This window comes from Manis pentadactyla, chromosome 9 (assembly GCF_030020395.1).
Source record: "Manis pentadactyla isolate mManPen7 chromosome 9, mManPen7.hap1, whole genome shotgun sequence".
In the NCBI taxonomy this organism is placed as follows: domain Eukaryota; kingdom Metazoa; phylum Chordata; class Mammalia; order Pholidota; family Manidae; genus Manis; species Manis pentadactyla.
Window position 1 is genome coordinate 57,711,525 of NC_080027.1, and position 17,204 is coordinate 57,728,728.

At 48.1% G+C, this 17,204-nt stretch overlaps 2 long non-coding RNA genes and 1 pseudogene across 2 annotated transcripts; 1 reads left to right on the forward strand and 2 right to left on the reverse strand.

Moving 5' to 3' along the window:
• The window catches only part of LOC130684886 (serum amyloid A-2 protein-like), a 163,687-nt pseudogene that overhangs the window by 55,879 nt on the left and 90,604 nt on the right, over nucleotides 1-17,204 (reverse strand).
• Nucleotides 1,217-11,429, reverse strand: LOC118913845 (uncharacterized). Its single transcript, XR_008999249.1, has 4 exons — nucleotides 11,356-11,429; nucleotides 10,527-10,771; nucleotides 9,603-9,711; nucleotides 1,217-1,420 (listed from the first exon to the last, which is right to left on the reverse strand). It is a non-coding gene; the product is annotated as an uncharacterized LOC118913845 (long non-coding RNA).
• LOC130684890 (uncharacterized) lies at nucleotides 12,441-14,615 on the forward strand. Its single transcript, XR_008999252.1, has 3 exons — nucleotides 12,441-12,514; nucleotides 13,099-13,343; nucleotides 14,159-14,615. It is a non-coding gene; the product is annotated as an uncharacterized LOC130684890 (long non-coding RNA).

A 17,204-nucleotide genomic window follows, 5' to 3' on the forward strand; every position in this document is an offset into this window, starting at 1 on the left:
ACAGACACATGAAAAGATGCTTCACATCGCTTGTCATCAGAGAAATGCAAATTAAAACCACAATGAGGTATCACCTCACACCAGTAAGGATCGCCATCATCGAAAAGACAAACAACAACAAATGTTGGCGAGGTTGTGGAGAAAGGGGAACCCGCCTACACTGCTGCTGGGAATGTAAATTAGTTCAACCATTGTGGAAAGCAGTATGGAGGTTCCTCAGAATGCTCAAAATAGAAATACCATTTGACCCAGGAATTCCACTTCTAGGAATTTACCCTAAGAATGCAGCACTCCAGTTTGAAAAAGACAGATGCACCCCTATGTTTATCGCTGCACTATTTGCAATACCCAAGATATGGAAGCAACCTAAATGTCCATCAGTAGATGAATGGATAAAGAAGAGGTGGTACATATACACAATGGAATATTACTCAGCCGTAAGAAAAAAACAGATCCTACCATTTGCAACAACATGGATAGAGCTAGAGGGTATTATGCTCAGTGAAATAAGCCAGGCAGAGAAAGACAAGTACCAAATGATTTCACTCATATGTGGAGTATAAGAACAAAGGAAAACTGAAGGAACAAAACAGCAGCAGAATCAGACAACCCAAGAATGGACTAACAGTTACCAAAGGGAAAGGGACTGGGGAGGATGGGTGGGAAGGGAGGGATAAAGGTGGGGAAGAAGAAAGGGGGCATTACGATTAGCATGTATAGTGTGTGTGTGGGGGGCACAGGGAGGGCTGTGCAACACAGAGAAGACAAGTAGTGATTTTACAGCATCTTACTACGCTGATGGACAGTGGCTGTGAAGGGGTATGTGGGGGGGACTTGGTGAAGGGGGGAGCCTAGTAAACATAATGTTCTTCATCTAATTGTAGATTAATGATACCAAAAAAAAAAAATTAATCAAGCCGTGTACAGACTACTCAAATTTGCCTTTTCACTGGGAGTTCTGTATGTCCAGAACAGGGACGCTCCACGCCCCCAACCTAAACATCTGTAAGGTCCCAGTATCTTGTGTGTCCACTACACACACGACTGTCCTTGTGTTTCCCTCCCTCTGAAGCTCTGCGGGGATTTCTCCCATAAAACCACGCTCAGTCCCTAATGAACAAGACAGCACCCTGGGAGTCTGACCCACTCAGCCCCTTCCCTATGGAACCTGCCAGAAAACAGATAAACTTTCACCTGCTGTGAAAGTCTCCTTACCTGAAGACGTAGAGTCAGCCACGGGGGATGGCACAGAAGGGAAGGCTCTGGTCTGCAGGTGAAGGTCAAAGGCCTGGAGAAGCGGCGGCCCAGCCTCCTCCTCTGCATTCGGGGCACAAAGGGGGTGTGCTCCTCACGGGGACCCTGTCGCAAGCTGTCCCGTCCTGGAACCAAGGCCCTACAGGCGCCTCCGCTCTGGGTCCTTCTGGAATGAAGAGAAAGGCCTGAAGGAAGGCGCATGTGCTCTACCTGCCTCACAAAGACTGGGTTTTCGCGCCCCCTCCTGCCCACGGGGGCGGGGGGGGGGGGGGGACCGCAGGCCTCCAGACATCACTCTGGTTGTCCATGGGCGCCCCCTGCCAGCAGTCAAGGTCAGCGCAGGATTACAGGAGTGAAAAACAGAACCACCTCTCCTAAAACATCCTTTCTGCAACTAGCAAAACTTGCAGTCAACACAAAAAGTGTGAGTTCTATGAACCCTCATCAACATCCAGGCAGGAAGTTTTTTAGAATCCAAAACAGTGTATGTGATGAAAATACTGATGCCTAAAAATGATGACGGTGCTGATCAAATGTTATTACTACTACCACTGCTACTAATGCAAACAACAAAGTTAGCAACGTGGGAGGTTAGAGTGCATACGCCCATATTCAGTGAGCACCTGTGCCCTGAGTACTCAGCTGCACCAGGGCAGGAAGACCCAACAAGGCCCCTTGCCTGCAGGAGCTCCCAGGGGGAAGTCACAGGTGGGGGGGGAAGATGGACAAAAGCCACAAAAACACCACCATGTGGATGAAAAGAGTAAGCGCTCTGTAGGGAACTACAATGAGTCCCCAGCTCCACTAGGTGGAGCGGAGCAGGCTGAGCTGAGGTGCCATTCCGATTTCAGCAGTGGGACAAGAGGAGGCGGCCCTGCACAAATCCTGGTGAGTTAGTCTGGCAGGAGGCACAACCTGCAGACATGTGGTGACAGAGGCAGTTTTGCCAGAGTGGAGGTTACAAGGAGGGGGCAGGCAGGACAGCAGGGGCGGGAGGTGCGGGCTGGGGCCCAGTGTGGGACAACAGCATGAGCCACCAACTGCTGCTTCTGTGGGACTTTTCCCCAAACTCAGTGGCTGAACCAACATTTACCCTCCCAGTTTCAGTGGACCAGGAATCTGGGAGCTCTCAGCTGGGAGCTTCTGCCAGACTCTCGGGAGCTGGGGCTGCAGGCCAAACCCAGACAGGACCTGGTTCCCTCAGCGCCTGAGCTCACACAGGGGTGTAAGCAGGGGTGAGTCTGGAAGGGAGGCCTGTGTTCTTGTGCCTGTTTGGCTCCCTCGCTGCTCGGCCACATGGGCCTCTATACCACAGGTCCTAACATGGAGGCTTGGTCCCATGAGAGAGAAGGACAGAGAACATGGGTCACAGTGAGCAGGTAGGATAGCACTGACATTGTATGACCAGATCTTTCAAGTGGCGCAGGGTCACATGTATTTCGAGGCCCAAAGCTAGAACAAAAGTACACGCCAGCTCCAGTCCAGAGCCAGAGCAGGCTCACGCCACAGCTCTCACCACAGCAGCTCATGTGCCAAAACAAGTAACCCGTCAGCCCCACTTCAGAGCCATGGACCTTCCAAGTCACCTCTCCTGTGACACACGAGGCTCGGAACAGGCATCTACGCAACAACAGGCCCCTGCAGTAGCTCCGGGACTCAGACCCAGAGCAGGCTCAGTACACAGCTCCCACCCAGGCTCCAGGGCCAGAACCCCCGGCCACAGCAGGCGGTGCAGGCGCAGCACCAGGGCAGCCCCTTCCCGCCCTGTGCATGCAGCCTCCTCCTCTGTGTTCTCATCTGACAGAAAGCATAGGCTTACTCCATTTCATCTTACAATGGGCACCTCAAATGACATTTAACTCTCGGATTCTGGTACACTGTCCCTTTCAGTGGTAGGAAGTAGAGGCACAGTGTTGCCCCGCCAACAGCACTAGCCAGTTTGAGAGCATTTTCATCAGGGACAAATCCTGTCCTTGTGAGTCAGGAACTCTTCACTCCCCCCCCAACACTGTCCCTGGCAACCACTGATTGTCCTCCCGTCTCTACTGATTTCCCTCTTCTAGACTGTTCGTAAAAGTGGAATCATATGATATGTGGCCTTTGGTGTCTGGCCATAAAAGGTATGGGGAGAGTAAGTAAAAAATTCTTTCATTTTTCATACAAATAACAGAGTTCACTAAGAAAGATCCCTGATGGATCAATGAAGATGAATAGAAAATGAAGCCCCAATATTAAATTGAGTTTTCATTAACTTGGGATAAGGACCACTTTTCTGTATATGGAATGGGAGTCAGAAACCAAAAGGGAAATGTCTGGGTTAGTGAAACACCTTTAAAGGCTTTTATTTTCCGGCATATGCAATGCTTAAATTTTCCTCACATACATGTCATCTTAAAATTAAAATCAGAAATGCTAGAAAAGCATCATCTAGGATGCTTACTAAGGCATATTGATTTTTACCTTTATTCAGTTAATGTTAATTTAGTAAAATAATGATTTAAATAAGAATAAGAAAAGATGATACATTCTTTCTACCAAAGTCCTACCAGCAAATAACAAACGACGTCGATCGTTCCCAGCGTTTGCCTTTAAGTGCACTCATTCCTGATGAGTGTGTGTGTGTGTGATGGGGATGAGGGCATGTGCTGCTCTTCCACTGAGGCCCCACAGGCAACACACGCAGTCAGTCTTGTTCCACTCACTCCTTCCCAGGGGACACATCTCACTATTTACCCAGCAGACCCGGCTGTCAACTCTTGGGCCATTTCCAAAGTTTCACTCATAATTGCAGGCTGGGTATATCTGTGTCCGTCCACCTCTGTACTTTTCACTCTGGTCGCTATGAGGGGATCAATAGGAACACAATTTACACACATTTTTTAAGGTGTTGGCTCAGTTTCCAATATCTAGGGTCTCCACTAAGTCTCAGCCTTGTCTGGGAAACAGGGCCCAGAGCCACACTGCCACTGAAACCCGAGGAGGGGAGGTGGCCATGCCAGGAGTGAGGCTATCAGGGCACTGGAGGGACCTGTGGAGCAGGGAAGAACCTGCCCGGCCCCCCTCCTGCAGGACCTCTCTCAGAGCGTCCCCTGCTCCATGTCTTGGAAAACACCTCACCAAGGCCCCTTCCCATGACACAGCCCAGTCATGCCCTGGCCGTGGCCTGGGCCACCCCAGCCCCTTCTGCTCATACCTCAGCTTCTAAGCAAAGCAGCCAGGTCCTGCTTCCAAGCCAGGCCCCTGCTTGCTCTCTGGCACCCTGGCTTAGGCCCCCTTCTCTCAGGAAGGAACCTGGAAGGGCAGGTCAGTAATTATATATATGACCTTAATGTGTTCATTCAGGTGATGGCTCTGACTGGCAATGACAAGGACCCCTTGAGCCTGAGGGAGCAAAAGAGCCGTTTACAAAGCATATCAGGTGCTCACAGAACCTGCGAGATAAACAGAGCATCAGCCAGAGGCTTGGCACGTGGCCAGCCCCTAAAGAGTCTACAGGCTCTTCCAGCAGTGACCCCTCTGCTGCACTTGTCAGCCTACAATCACAGGAAATGCAAAAATAAAAAAGGAACATATGATGGAGAGAACAAACAACTTGCAAACAAACAGTGTCTACAAAGAGTAATTTTCAACTAGCCTCTGAGAATACCTTGCCAAGTGTTTCTATGCAATTTCAGATGGGTTTTGCTTGAAACGTGGTTTGGACTACTCTGAACCGTGAGGTTAATTAAGGCAATAAACCCAGACAGGGAAGCAAATAACTGCAAATGGTGTGTCTCCTATACATCAAGCCAAGGTATAGGGGCTTTATTTACTACATCATTTCATCTCAACACGATTACTTTGACCTTACTCACCACCTTCACACATAAGTAAAAAATTACTTCAGAATCACTCCACTAAACAGAAATGCAAAGATGTCACTATTCCTAGAATTCCTGCCACCATCACCCAACTCTTTTTTGTTCAGCACATTTTTCATATGAATAGAAGCAGCTCTAAAAGCTACTATGTTATTTCAAATAGAGCCACTCACATCCAAATGCCGAAATGCACTGGAACTTCACCTCCACCTTTATAGCAGAGAGGGGAGCAGTTTCCCAGCAACCTAGCTGGCCTACCACCTCAGCAAGCCCAGAGACCACTGGCTCACTACAGCAACAGATGTCCCCAAAAGGTGACTCCCTTGCCTATGACTACACATGCTCTCTGGAGACCCAGCAGGGCCACCAAGGCAACATGGGTGCACAGACACAAACTGGGCCTGCACCTGCATCGGCTCCGGCAGACCAGCCAGGGTGCTCCCTGTGTGGGGCCTTGGAACCCCCTGCACCATAGGCAGCCACCCCAGGAGAGCAGCCCCAGGGCGGAGCACCCAGAGGGCCCCAGCCGCCACCTGTTGGAGCTCCAGTCCGCCATCCAAACCCACCAGGCACATGCAGTCTACCCAGGAGACATTCCCTCCCAAGGCCACTCCTTCAAGAGTGGGAGAGGCAGCTAATTCACAGAAACTGAGGAAATCGAGAAGGGGAGGAGACAGAGGAATATGCTCCTAATGACAGAACAAGACAAAACAGGAGAAAAAGCCTAGATGAAATGTAGTTCAGCCATCTATCTGATGACAAAGATACTCAAGAAACCTGAAGGGAGAGTGGACGAGCTTGGTGACAACTTCAACAAAGAGACAGGAAATAGGAAAAAGACCCAATCAAAGCTGAAGAGGAAAGTAACTGAGAAGGAAACTACATTGGAGGGAATCAATGGCAGATTAGAGGGGGCAGAGCGGTGCAGCAGCCGGAGGACAGGGTGGAGGGGAGCAAGCACGCTGGCCGCAGACAGGACAGGTGATCTCATGGCACGAGGATAGCCTCAGTGACCTCGACCAGAACATCAAGCCCACCAACATCCACATGACAGGAGTCCTGGAAGGAGAAGAGTCAGAAACTCATTTGAAGAAAGAACAGCTGAAAACCTCCTGACCTGGGAAAGGAAACAAGACGTGTAGGCCCAGCAATCACAGACAACCCCCAAACAAGAGAAACCCAAGGAGGCCACAGCAAGACCCTTATAATGAAAATGTGTGAAAGTTTCAAGATAGAGTCATAATGGCAGCAAGAGAAAAGATGCTGCTGACATGCGAGGGGAACCCCATCATGCTCTCTGATGGGAGCTCCAATCAAGGACCCTCTAGCCAGGAAGGTCATCCAGACCTGAAGAAGAGATCAAGAGTCTCCCAGAAAAACAAAAGTTAAAGAAGTTCACCACCAGTGAAATGAAACTTTAAATAAAGTTAAATGGACTTGTTTAAACACAAAAGGAAAAGCGGTGTTGTAGAAGAACACTACCACAGGATACTAATTTTACTCTCCAGACTAATCACAGTGCAAAGGTAGTAAAACAATAACTTGAAAGCTCGGATGAAGGTAAAAAGACAAAACTAGTAAGATTCAATTTATTTAAAGAATTTGTTAAGGGAATCATCATGAATACATGCTATCATATCCATAAAGCAGGGAGAAGGGAGAGTAAAAACTTAATACCATCAGAATGCATCTGAAATTAATTTCATATAGGCTGCTGTACACTTAGGATATTATGGGTGAACCTCAAGGCATCCACAAGCTAAAAACCTAGAGCTGATACAGAGAAAAGAAAGAAAGAATCCAAGCACGATACTAAAAAAAACTATACTCATCACCAAGAGAGTAACGATCAGAGAAAGACTACAAAAAAATAAAACAATTCACAAAGTGAAAATAAGGATGGAGCTATTAATAATCACTATAAATATAAGAATCTAAATGCTCCAATCAAAAGACAGGGTGACTGATTGGATGAAAAAACAAGACCATCTGTATGCTCCCAGCAAGAGATTCACTTCATTTAAGGACACAAACAGACTAAAAGTGAAGGAATGGGAAAAGATATCCTACGCAAGTGAAACTAAAAAAAAAGGAAAAGATGAGAAGCAATACTACTATCAGACATGGGAAGACTTTAAGACAAAGGACATACAATAAACAGAGATGGCTTTACATAACAATAAAGCCATCAATGTAGCAAGAAGACATAGACACTATAAATATCTATGCATCCAACAGAGGAGTGCCTAAACATATAAAACAAATATGAACAAACATAAAGGGAGAAAAACAGTGTAATGCAATAAGAGCAGGGAATTTATAACACCCTACAGATGGACATCAAAGAACTGACCATCTATACAGAAAACTGAAAATGAAACAGGAGTTTTGAACAAGTTATTAGACCAGATGGACTTAACCAACATATACACAAGAATCCATTCCCAAACAAACAATGCATATTTTTAAATGTGCACTTTCCAAGAGATATCACACATCAGGCAGAAACCAAATCTCAATAAACTTAAGAGTCAAATCCTATGAAGCATCTTTTCCAGCCACAGTAGAAGGTAAGCTAGTAATCAGTTACAGGAAAAAACTGGAAAAAAAACACAAATACATGAAGATGAAGGCGAAACAGCATGATACTAAATGACCAATGCTGCAACAGGTACATCTAAGAGGAAAACCCAAAATACCTGAAAACTGAATAAAGATAGAAAAAGAACAGATGAAAATCTTTAGGACACAGCAAGAGCCCTTCTGAGAGAGACATTTCTAGCAATACAGGACTACCTCCTGAAACAAGAAAAATTTCAAATGGGCAGTCTAAAATTACCTCTAAAGGCATTAGAAAAAGAAGAACAAAGCACCCAGTGAGGAGGAAGAAAATAATAAAGGCAGGAGAATTAAGTGATGTATAGTATTACAAAAATATTAAAAATAAAAAGTTGCTTCTCCAGAGAGACAAAAATGACAAACTTCTAGTGAGACTTATTAGAAAAAGACAGAACACTCAAACACAATCAGTGCTGAAAGAGATGACATTAAAATATAAACTATGTAAGTACAAAGGATTAAAAGACATTACTAGGAAAAATTACATGCCAATAAATTGGGCAACCTAGAAGAAATGGATAGGTTCCTAGAAACCAACACTTTCCCAAGTCCGAAGTAGGATGAAATAGAAAATCTGAAGAGATTGATTACTCATAACAAAAATGAATTGGTAATAATAAAAAAAAAACTCCAAAGAAAAAAGCCCACCACCAAATGACTTCACAGCTCAATTCTATGAAACATGTACAGAAAAGGGCTGATATATATATATACTCAGAAATGTGAGGAATAAAGCACTTCCAAATTCATTCTACAAGGCCAGCATTACACTGACATCAAAACCAAGAAAAAAAGAAGCACTAGAAAAATAGAAAATTACAGCCCAATAGCCCTAGTGAATATAGATGCAACAATATTCAACAAAACATGAGCAGATGGAATTCAAAAATGCATTGAAAGGATCACTGACCATGACCAAGTGGGAATGTTCTCCAAGGAAGCAACGATGGATCAGTTATCAATAAATTATCCAATGAGATACACCACATTACAAAAGGAAGGGTGAAAACTCTATGATCATCTTGAAACATGCAGAAAAAAGCATTTGGCAACATTCAACATCAACTCATGATAAATATCTCTAAAAACAAAGTGGGTTGAGAGGGAACATGACTCAATATTTTAAGGAAATATAGGACTAACCCACAGCCAAAATCATAATGGTGAAAAGCAGAAAATGTTTCCTACAGGATCAGGAACAAGACAAAGATGTCCACTCTCAACACTTCTTCAACACAGTACCTCAAGTCCCAGCCACAGCAATCAGAAAGGAAAAGAAGTCAGACAAGAAAAAGAAAAAAGTTCCCCAAACTGGTAAGGAGGAAGTAAAATTGCCATTATTTACAGATGGCATGACACTCTATCTAGAAAACACTAACAAATCCAACAAAAATGATTAAAACTAAGCAATGAATTCAGTAAAACTGCAGGATACAAAATGAATATACAGAAATATATTTAAAAAAACAAATTCGCAGAAAGAGAATGTAAGAAAACAATCTCACTTGCAATTGTAGCAAAAGCAGTAAGAGATCTGGAGGATGTTTAACCAAGGAGGTGAAAGAGGTGTTCTCTGAAGATGCTAAGATACTGAGGCTAGAAACTGAAGGTGACACAAGTTAATGGAAAGCATCTCATGCTTATGGAATGCAAGAATTAAAATGGTTGATATTAACGTTAAAATAAAAATTAGTAGTATTGTTAAAACTACCTGCAGCTCTGGGAGGAAATTGCAAGTTGGTGCAGCCACCATGGAAAGCAGGATGGAGGTTTCTCAGAGAACAGCTGTGCTCTCTGTAACGCTATGGGATGAACACTGGGAAGGACACTGATGGTGGCTTGCTAAGGAAGCTAAAAGGAGTTACCTACCTGCCTCGTGTGACCCTGGAGGTAGAGAGCAGCAGATGTTTGCAGAAATGGATCAAGTAGAACTTTCATTAGTTGAGTTCAGAGAGATGAAGTTGTTCCCTGTGGAGACCTTGTAGGGAAAACAAAAAATAAGACGGTGAACCTGACCCACTGGGCTTCTCCACTAAGAAGGGACAGTCCACTAGCAGATAGCTTCTTTTCGGAGGCAGGGAGGGTGGGTCACAGGGGGAGCCCTGATTTGCAGGCAACCTGCCTTGTGGAAGGGGGTGGGAAGAATGCTCTCACCTGTGACTATTCATGCTCCAGGGGCCTCACTGCTCAGGTCAATCTCCCCAAGCAGCCTGCCCCAAAGTCTCCCCACCTGACTTCTCTGCTAGGCGGTTGTGGCGAGCCAGCTGCCTTCCTCAAGTTCTCCTAGTGCACAGGCACCCAGAGACACACACTGTTCCCAGGCTGCACAGTGCTCTTAACACACACACAACACACGTGCAAGAGCTACCACACACACACACACACACACACACACACACACACACACACGGAGGGGAGCTGACACCACGGCGAAGCACTCACCAGGGGGCCAGGCCACCGCCATGCAGCCGCAGGGACCTTGACACACCCCCTGAACTCCCACGCGCTGACCCGTTTGGGAGCACAGAAGGCCCCCGGCCTCTGCGGGTGCACCCTCGCAGCGACCATGCCCGCGTGCCCACCGACCAGACACCCGAACCATTACCTGCAGTCAGAGAAGCTGGCGGGCCTGGGAAGCTCCCGGATAAGACCTGGTCACCTTCCTGGCTGGGTAGGTGCGTGCGCTGCCCATGGCTTTCCAACGCCCACGCACAGCTTTCCACTTTCCTCCCAGGCCCATGCAACACCCCCAAACTCCCTGATCAAAAAATCAACGTGGCGGCGGCTACTTACTATGAGCTGAGGCTGCTGCAAGTTGGCGAGGCCTGCGTGAGAACAAGGGAGCCGGGTCCCTGGCAAGAGGGCCTCTGGTGGCGGCGGCAGGAGTCTGAGGGCATCTGGCAGCGGAGAGCGCTGGGCGTCAGTGAGCGTTGGCGAAGGCGGCGGAGGGCGGTGGTGGCGGCAGGCGTCCGGGGCGGGTGTCAGCGGGAGGCACCGGCTGGCGGAGACAGGCGGGAGGCGGGCTCTGAGGCTGGTGGCTGCGCTTTGGTGGAGGGAAGCGGCGTCTGGGGCCCTTGGCTTTGGCTGGCGGGCGCTGGGCGTCAGTTGCGGGCGGACTCCATCCCTTACGACATTGCCGCCCCTGCACCCCGGAACCGACACCGCCAGCCGCCGCCAACCTCAAGAGATCCGCTCCGCGCACAGACACCCGCGCCTCCCACAGCTACAGACGCCACGGCCCACGATGGAGCGCAGCCCGTCCACGCTACGGCCCACTGCAGACACCGCTCCCCGCCGCCTCGCCCTCGCCTCTGGCTGCGCCACCTGCCGACGGCAGCCTCGGAGGTCCGCCCCGCGCAGACACCCGCGCCTCCCGCAGCTGCGGACGCCACGGCCCACCGTGGAGGCAGCCCGTCCACGCTGCGGCCCACTGCAGACGCCGCTCACCGCCGCCCGGTGCCGCCTCTCAGGGCGCATCTGCAGACGGCGGGCTGGACTCCGCCCCCCGCCGCGGACCCCGCAGCGAGGCGCCCCAGCCTGCAGCCTCCCGCAGCGGACACCTTCCCCGCCCGATCCCTCCCGTACCCGACGCCGCCCGCCCCCCTGGGGGGTGGCCGCTTACCGTGAGCTGCCGCTGCGAGGAACACAGGCCTGCGTGAGGAAGACGGCGCCGGGTCCCTGGCGAGGGAGGCCCCTGGAGACGGCGGGAGGAGGCCGGCAGGCGGCGCAGAGGTCTGCAACCTGTATTATAGCGCAGGGCTAAGGGGGCCACAATTTGAACTGGAAAGAATTTAATGGAATCTATAGAACAACAGTGTAATTAAATAAATACTCAGGTTCTAAGGGGAGAGACAAGTAAAACAAGGGCCTTTTCTCTAGAACTGGGTGGAAATCAATGATATTTACCAGGATTCAGAACAGAGGATGTGTAGTTTGGAACTGGCATCAGAGGGGAATGATAGTGAGTTTTGTGATCGGTCAGTTCAGTGATACCCTGAAATATTCTAACACTCCATAGGGTCGCACTGCCAAACTTAATTGCTTTCATGGACGCACAGGTGTGAAACCATGAGTAATTAGAAGGGACTTTCTATAGTTATTGGCATCTCTTGAGGAATTTTAGATAAGATTATTTAATTATCAGAAATGACATTTCTCAAGATGACTTTTCCATGCCTAATTTCATTTACTTGATGGCAGTTCTAAAGATTATTACTAAACATTCCCCTACATGCAATATGAAAAGTTATTCTCACTTTTACTCTCACAGTACCTGCCCATTAATTCTTTATCCTCTAGATACACTCCTCCTTGGTTTCCTTTTGCAGTTTTCTCATCTCCTTTTATTTCACAGGGATGCTGCACCGAAAGGGGAGTGTGGGATTGATGCGCGCGCTCTCCGTCGTTGGGGGGAGAGGCAGCGCAATAAGGAGGCGGGGTCCGCTCGCAGCCGCCGTCGTGCACGCTCGTCCCGCCGGCCAACACCGCCTACTTGCGGTGCCCGCGGTGCTTCTCTCCAACAGTTGCGCAGTCAGTCGCAGCAGAGAAAGCTTCCCGCCTGCGCCCTCCGGTACTTTCCCGGCCCGCCGCCCCACGCCGCGCCGCTAATGTTTTCTCCCGCTAGCGCCTCCGTCGCTCGCCAAAGCCCTGAGCCGCCTGCCGGTGCCCTCCAAGGGAGACCGCCCGCGGCCTCCTCCCGCCGTCTCCAGGGGCCTCCCTCGCCAGGGACCCGGCGCCGTCTTCCTCACGCAGGCCTGTGTTCCTCGCAGCGGCAGCTCACGGTAAGCGGCCACCCCCCAGGGGGGCGGGCGGCGTCGGGTACGGGAGGGATCGGGCGGGGAAGGTGTCCGCTGCGGGAGGCTGCAGGCTGGGGCGCCTCGCTGCGGGGTCCGCGGCGGGGGGCGGAGTCCAGCCCGCCGTCTGCAGATGCGCCCTGAGAGGCGGCACCGGGCGGCGGTGAGCGGCGTCTGCAGTGGGCCGCAGCGTGGACGGGCTGCCTCCACGGTGGGCCGTGGCGTCCGCAGCTGCGGGAGGCGCGGGTGTCTGCGCGGGGCGGACCTCCGAGGCTGCCGTCGGCAGGTGGCGCAGCCAGAGGCGAGGGCGAGGCGGCGGGGAGCGGTGTCTGCAGTGGGCCGTAGCGTGGACGGGCTGCGCTCCATCGTGGGCCGTGGCGTCTGTAGCTGTGGGAGGCGCGGGTGTCTGTGCGCGGAGCGGATCTCTTGAGGTTGGCGGCGGCTGGCGGTGTCGGTTCCGGGGTGCAGGGGCGGCAATGTCGTAAGGGATGGAGTCCGCCCGCAACTGACGCCCAGCGCCCGCCAGCCAAAGCCAAGGGCCCCAGACGCCGCTTCCCTCCACCAAAGCGCAGCCACCAGCCTCAGAGCCCGCCTCCCGCCTGTCTCCGCCAGCCGGTGCCTCCCGCTGACACCCGCCCCGGACGCCTGCCGCCACCACCGCCCTCCGCCGCCTTCGCCAACGCTCACTGACGCCCAGCGCTCTCCGCTGCCAGATGCCCTCAGACTCCTGCCGCCGCCACCAGAGGCCCTCTTGCCAGGGACCCGGCTCCCTTGTTCTCACGCAGGCCTCGCCAACTTGCAGCAGCCTCAGCTCATAGTAAGTAGCCGCCGCCACGTTGATTTTTTGATCAGGGAGTTTGGGGGTGTTGCATGGGCCTGGGAGGAAAGTGGAAAGCTGTGCGTGGGCGTTGGAAAGCCATGGGCAGCGCACGCACCTACCCAGCCAGGAAGGTGACCAGGTCTTATCCGGGAGCTTCCCAGGCCCGCCAGCTTCTCTGACTGCAGGTAATGGTTCGGGTGTCTGGTCGGTGGGCACGCGGGCATGGTCGCTGCGAGGGTGCACCCGCAGAGGCCGGGGGCCTTCTGTGCTCCCAAACGGGTCAGCGCGTGGGAGTTCAGGGGGTGTGTCAAGGTCCCTGCGGCTGCATGGCGGTGGCCTGGCCCCCTGGTGAGTGCTTCGCCGTGGTGTCAGCTCCCCTCCGTGTGTGTGTGTGTGTGTGTGTGTGTGTGTGTGTGTGTGTGGTAGCTCTTGCACGTGTGTTGTGTGTGTGTTAAGAGCACTGTGCAGCCTGGGAACAGTGTGTGTCTCTGGGTGCCTGTGCACTAGGAGAACTTGAGGAAGGCAGCTGGCTCGCCACAACCGCCTAGCAGAGAAGTCAGGTGGGGAGACTTTGGGGCAGGCTGCTTGGGGAGATTGACCTGAGCAGTGAGGCCCCTGGAGCATGAATAGTCACAGGTGAGAGCATTCTTCCCACCCCCTTCCACAAGGCAGGTTGCCTGCAAATCAGGGCTCCCCCTGTGACCCACCCTCCCTGCCTCCGAAAAGAAGCTATCTGCTAGTGGACTGTCCCTTCTTAGTGGAGAAGCCCAGTGGGTCAGGTTCACCGTCTTATTTTTTGTTTTCCCTACAAGGTCTCCACAGGGAACAACTTCATCTCTCTGAACTCAACTAATGAAAGTTCTACTTGATCCATTTCTGCAAACATCTGCTGCTCTCTACCTCCAGGGTCACACGAGGCAGGTAGGTAACTCCTTTTAGCTTCCTTAGCAAGCCACCATCAGTGTCCTTCCCAGTGTTCATCCCATAGCGTTACAGAGAGCACAGCTGTTCTCTGAGAAACCTCCATCCTGCTTTCCATGGTGGCTGCACCAACTTGCAATTTCCTCCCAGAGCTGCAGGTAGTTTTAACAATACTACTAATTTTTATTTTAACGTTAATATCAACCATTTTAATTCTTGCATTCCATAAGCATGAGATGCTTTCCATTAACTTGTGTCACCTTCAGTTTCTAGCCTCAGTATCTTAGCATCTTCAGAGAACACCTCTTTCACCTCCTTGGTTAAACATCCTCCAGATCTCTTACTGCTTTTGCTACAATTGCAAGTGAGATTGTTTTCTTACATTCTCTTTCTGCGAATTTGTTTTTTTAAATATATTTCTGTATATTCATTTTGTATCCTGCAGTTTTACTGAATTCATTGCTTAGTTTTAATCATTTTTGTTGGATTTGTTAGTGTTTTCTAGATAGAGTGTCATGCCATCTGTAAATAATGGCAATTTTACTTCCTCCTTACCAGTTTGGGGAACTTTTTTCTTTTTCTTGTCTGACTTCTTTTCCTTTCTGATTGCTGTGGCTGGGACTTGAGGTACTGTGTTGAAGAAGTGTTGAGAGTGGACATCTTTGTCTTGTTCCTGATCCTGTAGGAAACATTTTCTGCTTTTCACCATTATGATTTTGGCTGTGGGTTAGTCCTATATTTCCTTAAAATATTGAGTCATGTTCCCTCTCAACCCACTTTGTTTTTAGAGATATTTATCATGAGTTGATGTTGAATGTTGCCAAATGCTTTTTTCTGCATGTTTCAAGATGATCATAGAGTTTTCACCCTTCCTTTTGTAATGTGGTGTATCTCATTGGATAATTTATTGATAACTGATCCATCGTTGCTTCCTTGGAGAACATTCCCACTTGGTCATGGTCAGTGATCCTTTCAATGCATTTTTGAATTCCATCTGCTCATGTTTTGTTGAATATTGTTGCATCTATATTCACTAGGGCTATTGGGCTGTAATTTTCTATTTTTCTAGTGCTTCTTTTTTTCTTGGTTTTGATGTCAGTGTAATGCTGGCCTTGTAGAATGAATTTGGAAGTGCTTTATTCCTCACATTTCTGAGTATATATATATATCAGCCCTTTTCTGTACATGTTTCATAGAATTGAGCTGTGAAGTCATTTGGTGGTGGGCTTTTTTCTTTGGAGTTTTTTTTTTATTATTACCAATTCATTTTTGTTATGAGTAATCAATCTCTTCAGATTTTCTATTTCATCCTACTTCGGACTTGGGAAAGTGTTGGTTTCTAGGAACCTATCCATTTCTTCTAGGTTGCCCAATTTATTGGCGTGTAATTTTTCCTAGTAATGTCTTTTAATCCTTTGTACTTACATAGTTTATATTTTAATGTCATCTCTTTCAGCACTGATTGTGTTTGAGTGTTCTGTCTTTTTCTAATAAGTCTCACTAGAAGTTTGTCATTTTTGTCTCTCTGGAGAAGCAACTTTTTATTTTTAATATTTTTGTAATACTATACATCACTTAATTCTCCTGCCTTTATTATTTTCTTCCTCCTCACTGGGTGCTTTGTTCTTCTTTTTCTAATGCCTTTAGAGGTAATTTTAGACTGCCCATTTGAAATTTTTCTTGTTTCAGGAGGTAGTCCTGTATTGCTAGAAATGTCTCTCTCAGAAGGGCTCTTGCTGTGTCCTAAAGATTTTCATCTGTTCTTTTTCTATCTTTATTCAGTTTTCAGGTATTTTGGGTTTTCCTCTTAGATGTACCTGTTGCAGCATTGGTCATTTAGTATCATGCTGTTTCGCCTTCATCTTCATGTATTTGTGTTTTTTTTCCAGTTTTTTCCTGTAACTGATTACTAGCTTACCTTCTACTGTGGCTGGAAAAGATGCTTCATAGGATTTGACTCTTAAGTTTATTGAGATTTGGTTTCTGCCTGATGTGTGATATCTCTTGGAAAGTGCACATTTAAAAATATGCATTGTTTGTTTGGGAATGGATTCTTGTGTATATGTTGGTTAAGTCCATCTGGTCTAATAACTTGTTCAAAACTCCTGTTTCATTTTCAGTTTTCTGTATAGATGGTCAGTTCTTTGATGTCCATCTGTAGGGTGTTATAAATTCCCTGCTCTTATTGCATTACACTGTTTTTCTCCCTTTATGTTTGTTCATATTTGTTTTATATGTTTAGGCACTCCTCTGTTGGATGCATAGATATTTATAGTGTCTATGTCTTCTTGCTACATTGATGGCTTTATTGTTATGTAAAGCCATCTCTGTTTATTGTATGTCCTTTGTCTTAAAGTCTTCCCATGTCTGATAGTAGTATTGCTTCTCATCTTTTCCTTTTTTTTTAGTTTCACTTGCGTAGGATATCTTTTCCCATTCCTTCACTTTTAGTCTGTTTGTGTCCTTAAATGAAGTGAATCTCTTGCTGGGAGCATACAGATGGTCTTGTTTTTTCATCCAATCAGTCACCCTGTCTTTTGATTGGAGCATTTAGATTCTTATATTTATAGTGATTATTAATAGCTCCATCCTTATTTTCACTTTGTGAATTGTTTTATTTTTTTGTAGTCTTTCTCTGATCGTTACTCTCTTGGTGATGAGTATAGTTTTTTTTAGTATCGTGCTTGGATTCTTTCTTTCTTTTCTCTGTATCAGCTCTAGGTTTTTTAGCTTGTGGATGCCTTGAGGTTCACCCATAATATCCTAAGTGTACAGCAGCCTATATGAAATTAATTTCAGATGCATTCTGATGGTATTAAGTTTTTACTCTCCCTTCTCCCTGCTTTATGGATATGATAGCATGTATTCATGATGATTCCCTTAACAAATTCTTTAAATAAATTGAATCTTACTAGTTTTGTCTTTTTACCTTCATCC